Genomic DNA, 12,199 nt, shown 5'->3' on the forward strand with positions numbered 1-12,199 from the left:
CGTGGACATTTGGGCCCCGCTCGTTTGGTAGGTCGGTTTTCAGGTCTAGTAGCAACCTAGAACGGCGCTCCTGTTGTTTGGTTGCAACCCAAAATCCGCTTCTAGTTACCTCTTCCCTTCAGTTTACCAGCGATCAACAGCACAAGCAAGGACATAATAATGAAAACACAAGCAAATTTTGCACTGGTCATAGACGTTCACGGCACACCATTGTTCAGACACGATCATAGTTTAGGACACAATAGACATGATCATAGTTCAGGACACGACACGAACAGCAACTACACACGACATGGTAGCAATCACACACACAACAAGGTAAGCTTCAGACATGATTTTCGAAGACGACACACCTCGTGAGCTGATGGGCGACGGCGAAGCCTGCCCACCCCTCGTCGATGTATGCGTCATCGCCTTCTCTCATCGTAGTAATCCTCTAGTTGCAGCCAGTGTTGGTGCGGACGATGATGTTCGAAGGGATTTCTCCAAACCACTTGACGAAATCTTTAGGGATCGGGAGCCGACCGAAGGTGGGCCTGAAGACGATGTGCATGAACTGGTCCGGCCCTACCTCGTCCTGGAAGTGGCCAACGTTAGCCGCCCTTCGCTTCTTCGACAGTCCCTCGTCGGGGGTCTTAGTAGGTGACCAAGCTTGAGCTTCTCAGTCTGCCACAAGAACACATGTCATTAGAGGTGTGCCTCCTCACAAGTATAGATGAAAACGGGCATTCAAAACATTAGTGAGTCCTCATACATTGGCTCACACGGTAGCTAAAGGGACTGCCCTCAAACTAAGTCTAGTGTGCAAGTAATGTCACACACACGATTAAGTTTGAGGGAAACACCTTGCCTTCCATTGTGCCTATGTTGAATCACAGGTCAATGCAGAAGTGAAGAAGCACACAAGGTTTCATACATTGGCTCACGCGGCAGGCATCGGGAGTGGCCACAAACTAAGTGTAGTGTGCAACGACTATGGCACACATGACTAAGTTTGAGGCCACCATATAGCCTTCTATTGTGCCTTTGTTGAATCATTGGCTAACGCAAAAGAGGCCTCGTAGATTTGATCACATGGTAGGCAGAGGGACTGTGCCCAAACTAAGTCTAGTGTGCAGATAAACTGGCATGACTAAGTTTGAAGGAAGCACATTGCCTTCCATTGTGCCATTGTTCAATCATTGCCCAGTGCACTAGACAAACAAAAAGAGGCCCCATATATAGGATCACACGACAGGCAAAGGGATTGTCCGCAAAATAAGTATAATGCGCAAGTAATATAGCACACATGACTAAGTTTGAGGGCAGCACCCTGCCTTCCGTTGTGTCATTGTTCAATCATTGGCCAATGCAGAACTAAAGAAGCAGAAACATGCAAAGCAAGGTACCATAGGCCTCATAATATCAGGACATATGGAGGAGATGTTTGATCAGAACCAATGGCATGGTCATGTTCAGTCATGCCATAGGTTCTGATCAATCATCTCCTCATAGTACTATGATCCCAGGTTATAATCATTGGCCTAGTTCAATCAGAAACAACACAAGTAGCAGTTTAAATTGAGTACATTACGAGTGGTACTTAGGATCTGGGGCGTGGGCCTTGTCTTGGGTTGCATCTTCTGTTCGGCGAGCTGCAAGCAAGATCTGGCGTCCATGAAAGAGGGGAACGGCGTCGCCAGATCCAGGAACTCCTGCTGGAGCTTGAAGCGGTCATGGAGACCATCGATCAACTACATGGTTAGTTTCTTCTTAGTTACCGAGGCACCGACATTGGCCAATTGATCGGCGATGCTCTTGAGCTTGTGGCGGTATGTGACAATGGTCATGTCGCCCTAGGTGAGGTTCTGGAACTGCTTGGAGAGGAGAACCTCGCATCCTTCGGCGTTGGTGGTGAATAAGTGCGAGAAGGCCTGCCACGCCTTGTAGGTCTGTTGACTGCCAAAACCCACCGGCGGGCAGCGACGGTCAACACGGTAGAGCCGGGAAGAGCCTAGAGCTGCGGCTGGCTGAGACCCCTCCGAGCGACGGCCCGCAATGCTCTTCTGGTCACACGTCCGATGCGAAGTGCAAGGGCGTGCCACCTGACCTATACCTGGTCAGGAAGGTGATGGGGATGCCTCGCTTAATTTCCTGCATGGCATACACGTAAACATTAAATACGAGCCTCGATCGGCTCTCAGGTTATCCTGTGAATCGGCTCAAAGAGCCGATCCACCCATGATTCGTACGGGGTGCACGAATATATGGTGATCCTGCTTGATCAAGATAAAGCTAATGAGATCTACGACGATTTAGGGTTTTCACCGCATAATCGGATCATCCTACTCCAGGTTGGGCCTCGCGGCCACGCACGGTGATCGTAAGCCGATCCTAAACAAGGCCTAAAAACCAACATGAAGTTGATCCTCGGAACATCCTGTTTAGGACTTGCGAACGACACCCTACGCGCCGCTGGATCCTCCCCCCCTTTGTAAGGTCTAACTATTGCAGATATTAAACTAATCCTTGTAGAACAAGGAGCAATCGTAACGGATCAGATCTACCAAATAATGATCAAGCGGGGTGCCGCTCCCACACCTAAGATAGGTGTGAGGGCGGCTAGATATGCAAGGGTTGCACTACGTAAGCATGTTATACGAAGAACTATGCTAACCCTAACACATCTATGATAACTACGTTGCTCGCCATCAAAGACGCTTCAGTACGAGCAACGCATGAACAACGTGGAGCTTGTGCTGCCTAGATCGCAAGATGCGATCTAGGCAGCATGTCGCTTACCTGATAGAAACCCTCGAGACGAAGGAGTTGGCGATGCGCCGAGATTGGTTTGTTTGGGTTGAACGTGAGTTGTTGTTTATTCCATAAACCCTAGATACATATTTATAGTCCAGGGGACTTTCTAACGTGGGAATATCCCCACCGTGTACGAGACAAACTCTAACTTTTAATCTACGATACAATCTACTATAATTAAAGATACACGGGCAAACTAGCCCAAATTTTCCGCGCAAGGCCGCTTCAGAGATCTTCCACGTGTAATCTTCCAAGCCCATCTCTCTAACGGCCCACCTCCTGATTTGACCAAAATCTGGTGATAACACATGCCCCCCTGGTTTTGGAAATAACTTTTCCAAAATCATTATGCTTTCCTTCGTCGGGTCATGTCATGGCGGAAGCAGAGTCGTTGCGGTATCCGTTATCATTATGCCCCGTCTTCTCGGCTTCTCTCGCAAAATTCGATAGCTCGCGTCATCTCCTTGGAAACTATAATGACATTAAATTTCCACCAGGCTCCTCATTATTTAACTGTGCCGATCGATTAGCTTTCTTCATCCCCTTCCTCTGTTCCAGCCATCGGCACCCAAAAAACCCCCTTCTCCTTCAGCCATGTCTTCCTCTTCCTCCTCCTTCTCAAACCTCTTCCCCCAATCCTCGCCGAAGAAGAAGAACGAGGACAACCTTCACTCCAAGGTGAACCCCCTCTCCCCCGACAATGAGAAGAAAGAAGGAGAAGTAGCGAAGGCCAAGGCCTTCCCCTCCGCCAAGCTTCCGCCGAAGAAGCGCTCCCGCATGTGGGCGGATAGCGAGGATGAAGACGACGATGAAGAAGGAGAAGAGGAGGAGGAAGATGAATCTTCCTCTTCCGCCGGGTACCCGCCAACCAAGCGCTTCCGCTCCTGGGCGGACAGCGAGGATGATGATGATGACGAGGAGGAAGAGGCTCCGGCCACGGGCTGGGGTAGCAGCGACGAGGAGCTCCCTGGGAGCAGCGCCGACGACATCGACGGCGGTGACGACGAGGACAGCGACGACTAGTAGAATAAGACTAGTAGTAGCAGTGCACTAGGCACTAGATCCCTCTTTTGAGAGCCATCGACTCTTTCTTGTAAAGCCGCTCCTCTGAATTAATGAAATTGTTCTTTTGATTCATCCTTCAATTACTCCAATTTCATTCCTTCCGCCTGTCATGCCAAGACCGATAGCAACGCATCGGATTTCTTTTCTTTTGGACGCCCATGAAGCCGGATTCTCATGTCGATTAGCTCGTAGGCCAAGAACTTCTCAATTTCAGGCTGCGATTTGGTATCTGACCACAATTTTTCGCAATCCCTTAGCCGATGACTACTCATCGGCTATTTTGAGAATCTAGTCCCTTTCCTCCTCTTGCAGCGACAGGACGACGGCCTCCTATCCCGATTCAGAGGAGGTCACAATGCAGGGCCAGTCGATGCGACTCCACTCGGCTTTCCAAAACAGAGCAGCCACCAGGCCAGCTGCCCCCCGAGTCTCAGTCGAGGCGAGAATCGGTAATGGATCAGCCGAATGTGCCGCCTATGCGAGTTAGCCGATTTCAACAAAATCGGCTCCCCAAAGAAGAACCTTCGGGGTGAGCTGCCCCCGAGCTTCTTCGAGTCTACTTTTCGCGCCTTGCAGTCGGATCGGCTCCTTTCTGCACCGACCGTCGATGCCGATGTGAACTTTGAGCATATAACCAGCGGTCTTGGTCTTGTGTGATTGTACTAGAGTCGATGGTCGAGCATCGGCTAAATTTTTTTATTTGGCCGATTTTTCTTAATCGTCCCCCAATGTTCCACCGCACGCATGTCCGCACGTGTTTATCTCGCACATGTTTATCCGACTATATGCCCTCGAGCCGAATCGCGCCGGATGACCTGCAGATATCGGCTTTTATGGTTAGCCAGGGCAGCACCGTACTTGCACGTCGGCTCCGCAAGGATTCGTGCCGACTTTCATTCGCCGACGTGGCCGTTGCCCGATAGATCGATGCTTGAACACAAGCGTAACATGTGGTGAAGATAATTTTGGCCGATTCTTGGAATCGGCCTCCATATCCATTGGAGCGCGACGGAAGGTTCTGTAATGCTCCTTCATAATTTTTGGGGCCGATCACAAGGACCAGCCTCGCCCGTTTGCTCATCGGTTTGTTCTTGCTACTCGGCAGCTGGTGGATAAAACCAGCCCAACCTCGACTTGATGCGCTCATCGTCGTCCACCTTGAGTGCATCGTAGAATCGTGGAGCACTAAGCTCCGTCGGAAGGACGAGCACCATGTTTGTACCAGCCGATGTTTCATCATCGGCTTTCTTGCTTGGGACGCCACTCCATTCTCCGTGGACGACCCTCTTCATCCAGGGTTCGGCTGAACCTTTGCGGCGGATCAGGCCGTGCCTTCCTTAGCGTATGCAGTATAACCTTTCGGCTTCCTCCAGGCCGCGCAACCGTCGAACCCTGCGTTTTTGTGAACGGCTGAGTCCGTCAGGGCACCACCTTGGACGGTGGTACTGTCTTCTTCTTCGGTCCCTCGTCTTCGGAATCCTCAAGATCTGCCCACCGAGGGGACTCAAGACGTTTGCTGTGACGGGGAGAGGCCCTAAGCGCTCGAACACAGACACGTTGGCTGCCTCCTTCTTCTTCTTGTTGCATTCTGGCAATTGCCGATTGTGGGCAATCGGCTCATTCCCGAATCCCGGCGATGTCCGAAGAAAGGGCGCCCCGGTGTCCGGCGTTGTCATCTTGCTCCCTTGACCTGTCCGTGGCACGGCGCTCGTGCTCCTCCTCATCGCGATCATGCCGACGATGTCTTCGGCTTCTCTAGCCGCACGATCTCCTTCATCATCATAGTTGGACCGTCGGCGTTGGTCATACTTGACTCACATATTTGTTGAGGAGGTGATCGAGAGAGGTCGTTGATATCTTATGTTCTTCACTTCTCCCTCGTGACGTAGCGCTTGCCATCATGATGGAGCCGATCGCGTGGAGCGGCCTCCTCTGTGTCCTTGCTATGAGAGCAGCTGCCCTCATCTCCATCTTTGCGAGTGGTTCCCGAGTCCTACCATGTTGATGCCGAACGTGGGACCTGGCCGGCAACCCTCGTGGTAGGTGACTTCTACCATGTTAACGGCGGGGAAGGGCTGGGTGTCGACCTTCATGGCGTCTTGGTTGAAAATTAGACGCCCCTTCTCTATCGCCGCTTGGATGTGCCGACGCCACACCACTGCAATCGTTGGTGGCATGGGAGAGCGAGTTGTGCCATTTGCGTGACGGCTTTCCGTTCAGCTCTTGCGCCGTGGGGAACTTGAGACCTTCAGGAATCATCAAGCTGTTTCTCCTTGAGCAGGAGGTCGAAGATTTGTTCGATCTTGGTCACGTCAAAATCAAATCCCCGGGCGGCCCCGGTGGCTTTACCCATTTGCAGGACACGGGGGTTCCTCCCCGAGTCCACTCGGCCGCTGCTACTTCTTGGTCTCCCGCAGAACTTCGTCTTCTTCTCGCATCGACCAGGACTACCGCACGCTTGAACTTGTCTTGGTACAGTCCGGGTGGCGCTGTTCATATGCCGATAGTTTACGAACCATGTGCGCCGGCGAGGATAATCTGCTTGGGAGGCCATGTCCTTGAGCTGTGTTGCAAGGCCAGCTACGCCAACTCGATCGCTTCCTCTTGATTATACGAACCGAATAACATCGGTTCCTAAGATTCCTGAAGCGCCGGATATACTCTGTCACCGTCTCTCCGCGCTTCGACGTAGTTGTGCTAGATCGGCAATGCTAGACTCGGAAGCTTCGAATGGTATTGCATATGGAATCGTTTCTTCCAATTGCTTCCAAGACCGGATGGAGTTTGTCGGCAAAGAGGTGTACCATCCGAAAGCCGATCCCGTGAGGGATCGTGAAAAGAGCCTCACGCGTAGCTGATCCGACATCGAAGCCGGTCCTAGTTGCGCCAAATATCGGTCGACGTGCTCGATGGAGTTGGAGCCATCCGATCCACCGAATTTGGAGAAGTCGGGAGCCGATATTTAGGTGGCAATGGGATCATCTCGTACTCGTCGGGGTACGGCTTGGAATAGCCGATTGCCCTTCTTTTCGCACCATGCCGAATCGGTCTCTCGATGGTATGATCCGATCCATTGTCTGGGCTGCAGGAGTTGCACTACGAAGATTCGCCGGGGTGGCGTACTTAGCCAGCCATGTTTGCTTTTCCAGCTACGAGCCAACCGCAGAGCTGGGCTCGGAGTTTCGTCGGGGTGGCGTACTTAGTTAGCCACGTACGCTTCTCAAGCTACGTCGCCGACGTTCCTCCTGTTTTTCGCCGGAGTCCCCGATGTTGTGGCCTGGTTTGAGAGTGCCCGGTCGCCACAACTGGCACATACGTGCACGCGTATCCTTGAGGGATCTCCTTAGGCGCCTCAGGCCAAGAACCGGTAGTCACTAGGGTCACCACCGATCTTGTAGACGACGAATGCCGGTGTAGCCGGCATTTGCCCGGTGCCGCCAACGCATATGGCAGCGGTGGACGGGACTGGAGTGGCAACTCTCCTTGATGCGTCCCGAGAGCTGGTCCCGACGGCGAGTACCGGTGGCTCATGATCTCCTGGATCACGCGCAGAGTGACACGCTCCAACACGTTGACCAGGTTTTCGAGTGGCGGTGTAGCGAGTGAGCCACCAAGTAGTTGATCTCCCGCGCAGGCCCCTGGGTGCGTTCCTCCGACGGGCGAGAGAGAGGTCTATCCCATCGAGTGCACCTTGCGGTGAGAATCCCTTCCATTCGATGCCATGGGAACGGGTTCTCGAAAGAGCCGATGAGGTCGGCTTCGAGGGTGACCTTGATCTCGTCATATCTCTTCTTGAGCTCGTCGTGCAGCTCCTCGTAGGTGATCGGCGTGCCGTCCGCCATCTCGGATGTAGATGGCGATGTGGTTGATGTAGACGATTGTCCCACCGGCGTGCGTGAAATGTGTTGACTGCCAAAACCCACCGGCGGGCAGCGACGGTCAACACGGTAGAGCCGGGAAGAGCCTAGAGCTGCGGCTGGCCGAGACCCTCCGAGCGACGGCCCGCAATGCTCTTCTCGGTCACACGTCCGATGCGAAGTGCAAGGGCGTGCCACCTGACCTATACCTGGTCGGGAAGGTGATGGGGATGCCTCGCTTAATTTCCTGCATGGCATACACGTAAACATTAAATACGAGCCTCGATCGGCTCTCGGGTTATCTCGTGAATCGGCTCAAAGAGCCGATCCACCCATGATTCGTACGGGGGTGCAGGAATATATGGTGATCTGCTTGATCAAGATAAAGCTAATGAGATCTACGACGATTTAGGGTTTTCACCGCATAATCGGATCATCCTACTCCAGGTTGGGCCTCGCGGCCACGCACGGTGATCGTAAGCCGATCCTAAACAAGGCCTAAAAACCAACATGAAGTTGATCCTCGGAACATCCTGTTTAGGACTTGCGAACGACACACTACGCCGCTGGATCCTCCCCCCTTTGTAAGGTCTAACTATTGCAGATATTAAACTAATCCTTGTAGAACAAGGAGCAATCGTAACGGATCAGATCTACCAAATAATGATCAAGCGGGGTGCCGCTCCCACACCTAAGATAGGTGTGAGGGCGGCTAGATATGCAAGGGTTGCACTACGTAAGCATGTTATACGAAGAACTATGCTAACCCTAACACATCTATGATAACTACGTTGCTCGCCATCAAAGACGCTTCAGTACGAGCAACGCATGAACAACGTGGAGCTTGTGCTGCCTAGATCGCAAGATGCGATCTAGGCAGCATGTCGCTTACCTGATAGAAACCCTCGAGACGAAGGAGTTGGCGATGCGCCGAGATTGGTTTGTTTGGGTTGAACGTGAGTTGTTGTTTATTCCATAAACCCTAGATACATATTTATAGTCCAGGGGACTTTCTAACGTGGGAATATCCCCACCGTGTACGAGACAAACTCTAACTTTTAATCTACGATACAATCTACTATAATTAAAGATACACGGGCAAACTAGCCCAAATTCTCCGTGCAAGGCCGCTTCAGAGATCTTTCACGTGTAATCTTCCAAGCCCATCTCTCTAACGGCCCACCTCCTGATTTGACCAAAATCTGGTGATAACACATGCCCCCCTGGTTTTGGAAATAACTTTTCCAAAATCATTATGCTTTCCTTCGTCGGGTCATGTCATGGCAGAGCAGAGCTGTTGCAGTATCCGTTATCATTATGCCCCGTCTTCTCAGCTTCTCTGCAAAATTCGATAGCTCTGGCGTCATCTCCTTGGAAACTATAATGACATTAAATTTCCACCAGGCTCCTCATTATTTAACTGTGCCGATCGATTAGCTTTCTTCATCCCCTTCCTCTGTTCCAGCCATCGGCACCCAAAAAACCCCCTTCTCCTTCAGCCATGTCTTCCTCTTCCTCCTCCTTCTCAAACCTCTTCCCCCAATCCTCGCCGAAGAAGAAGAACGAGGACAACCTTCACTCCAAGGTGACGTTCCTCCTGTTTTCGCCGGAGTCCCTGATGTTGTGGCCTGGTTTGAGAGTGCCCAGTCGCCACAATCTGGCACATACGTGCACGCGTATCCTTGAGGGATCTCCTTAGGCGCCTCAGCCAAGAACTGGTAGTCACTAGGGCCACCACCGATCTTGTAGACGACGAATGCCGGTGTAGCCGGCACTTCAGCTGGTGCTGCCAACGCATATGGCAGCGGTGGACGGGACTGGAGTGGCAACTCTCCTTGATGCGTCCCGAGAGCTGGTCCTGACGGCGAGTACTGGTGGCTCATGATCTCCTGGATCACGCGCAGAGTGACACGCTCCAACACGTTGACCAGGTTTTCAGAGTGGCGGTGTAGCGAGTGAGCCACCAAGTAGTTGATCTCCTGCCGCAGGCCCCTGGTGCGTTCCTCCGACGGGGCAGAGAGGTCTATACCATCGAGTGCACCTTGCGGTGAGAATCCCTTCCATCTGATGCCATGGGAACGGGTTCTCTGAAAAGAGCCGATGAGGTCGGCTTCGAGGGTGACCTTGATCTCGTCATATCTCTTCTTGAGCTCGTCCGGCAGCTCCTCGTAGGTGACTGGCGTGCCGTCCGCCATCTCAGATGTAGATGGCGATGTGGTTGATGTAGACGATTGTCCCACCGGACGTGCCAGAAATGTGTTGACTGCCAAAACCCACCGGCGGGCAGCGACGGTCAACACGGTAGAGCCGGGAAGAGCCTAGAGCTGCGGCTGGCTGAGACCCCTCCGAGCGACGGCCCGCAATGCTCTTCTGGTCACACGTCCGATGCGAAGTGCAAGGGCGTGCCACCTGACCTATACCTGGTCAGGAAGGTGATGGGGATGCCTCGCTTAATTTCTGCATGGCATACACGTAAACATTAAATACGAGCCTCGATCGGCTCTCGGGTTATCTGTGAATCGGCTCAAAGAGCCGATCCACCCATGATTCGTACGGGGTGCACGAATATATGGTGATCCTGCTTGATCAAGATAAAGCTAATGAGATCTACGACGATTTAGGGTTTTCACCGCATAATCGGATCATCCTACTCCAGGTTGGGCCTCGCGGCCACGCACGGTGATCGTAAGCCGATCCTAAACAAGGCCTAAAAACCAACATGAAGTTGATCCTCGGAACATCCTGTTTAGGACTTGCGAACGACACCCTACGCGCCGCTGGATCCTCCCCCCCTTTGTAAGGCCTAACTATTGCAGATATTAAACTAATCCTTGTAGAACAAGGAGCAATCGTAACGGATCAGATCTACCAAATAATGATCAAGCGGGGTGCCACCCCCACACCTAAGATAGGTGTGAGGGCGGCTAGATATGCAAGGGTTGCACTACGTAAGCATGTTATACGAAGAACTATGCTAACCCTAACACATCTATGATAACTACGTTGCTCGCCATCAAAGACGCTTGACGAGCAACGCATGAACAACGTGGAGCTTGTCTTTGCCCTAGATCGCAAGATGCGATCTAGGCAGCATGTCGCTACGATAGAAACCCTCGAGACGAAGGAGTTGGCGATGCGCCGAGATTGGTTTGTTTGGGTTGAACGTGAGTTGTTGTTTATTCCATAAACCCTAGATACATATTTATAGTCCAGGGGACTTTCTAACGTGGGAATATCCCCACCGTGTACGAGACAAACTCTAACTTTTAATCTACGATACAATCTACTATAATTAAAGATACACGGGCAAACTAGCCCAAATTCTCCGTGCAAGGCCGCTTCAGAGATCTTCCACGTGTAATCTTCCAAGCCCATCTCTCTAACGGCCCACCTCCTGATTTGACCAAAATCTGGTGATAACAAGGTCGTGTCATCGTCCTGCAGGATGACGTCCTACAGTTCATCGGAGATGGACCCGTAGATCCAGAGGATGATGTCGACGTCGACGGAGTGCCACTCCGCGTCGGCGAGATGTGGATTGGTCTCCTCCTCGACGTGATCCTGGGCATTGTACTTGGAGAGGACGTAGAGGAAGAAGTTGTGCCACTTGTTGTAGTTTCCCTTGGCCGCATCGAGGTTGAACTTGATGTTCCGCGTGATGTCGATGCCATTGGTGGTGGGGATGGGAGGGAGCGAGCTGGATGGAGGTGCTTCCAAGATGGTCAGAGAGGGGAAGGGAGGCAGCGGCAGTGTCATCATCAGAGGGAGGCATGGATAGGGAAGGGAAGGGGGAGATGTGCTCTGATACCAAGTTGAAACCTTACACTCAATCATGCAACTATTATCTCAATTCTGCTACAAATTTATACAAGGCCTCGGCTAGGTGCGGAGTGTGCCGATCGTGGGCATGATCATGCCGATCCTCTAGCTCTAGATCTAAGCCTCCTGATGACGAGCTCTAACTGTTACATACCAAAGGTTACATACAAGCCAACATACATATACATGACTATACAACATTTATACTTCAAAAAAAATAGTTAACCTCGTAAAAAAATTACAGGCCAACATGCATATGAGACCGCGATCTCCATTGTTGGAGTTTCGAAGGCGTTTTTGCAAGCCAACCTAGATATGGTCAACGTGCTCGCGACATCTTGCTCCAACATATTTTGCCGATGAACTCACTGAAGTCCGCCCAAACTCCGACGAACTTCCACATAATCCAACCAAATATTAGCAAAAATCAAACCGCGATCGCCGGAATTGGCCGCCGATTGGCTTGAATTCGACGAGCAGGGTCGGCGCCGGAGCAGGCAACGAGTAGGGGCGGCGCCGGAGAGGAAGCTCCGGGCGGTGGGGCAACCGGTGCGCACGGGAGGCAACCGGCGGCAGGGCGGGCGCGCGAGGCAGGCGGGGGCATGTTGCATGCGCGGAGAGGCGGGCGCAGGAGGCTGGCCGGCGGGCGGGGTGGGCATCCG

The sequence above is a fragment of the Lolium perenne genome, chromosome 2 (genome assembly GCF_019359855.2).
Source record: "Lolium perenne isolate Kyuss_39 chromosome 2, Kyuss_2.0, whole genome shotgun sequence".
In the NCBI taxonomy this organism is placed as follows: Eukaryota; Viridiplantae; Streptophyta; class Magnoliopsida; order Poales; family Poaceae; genus Lolium; species Lolium perenne.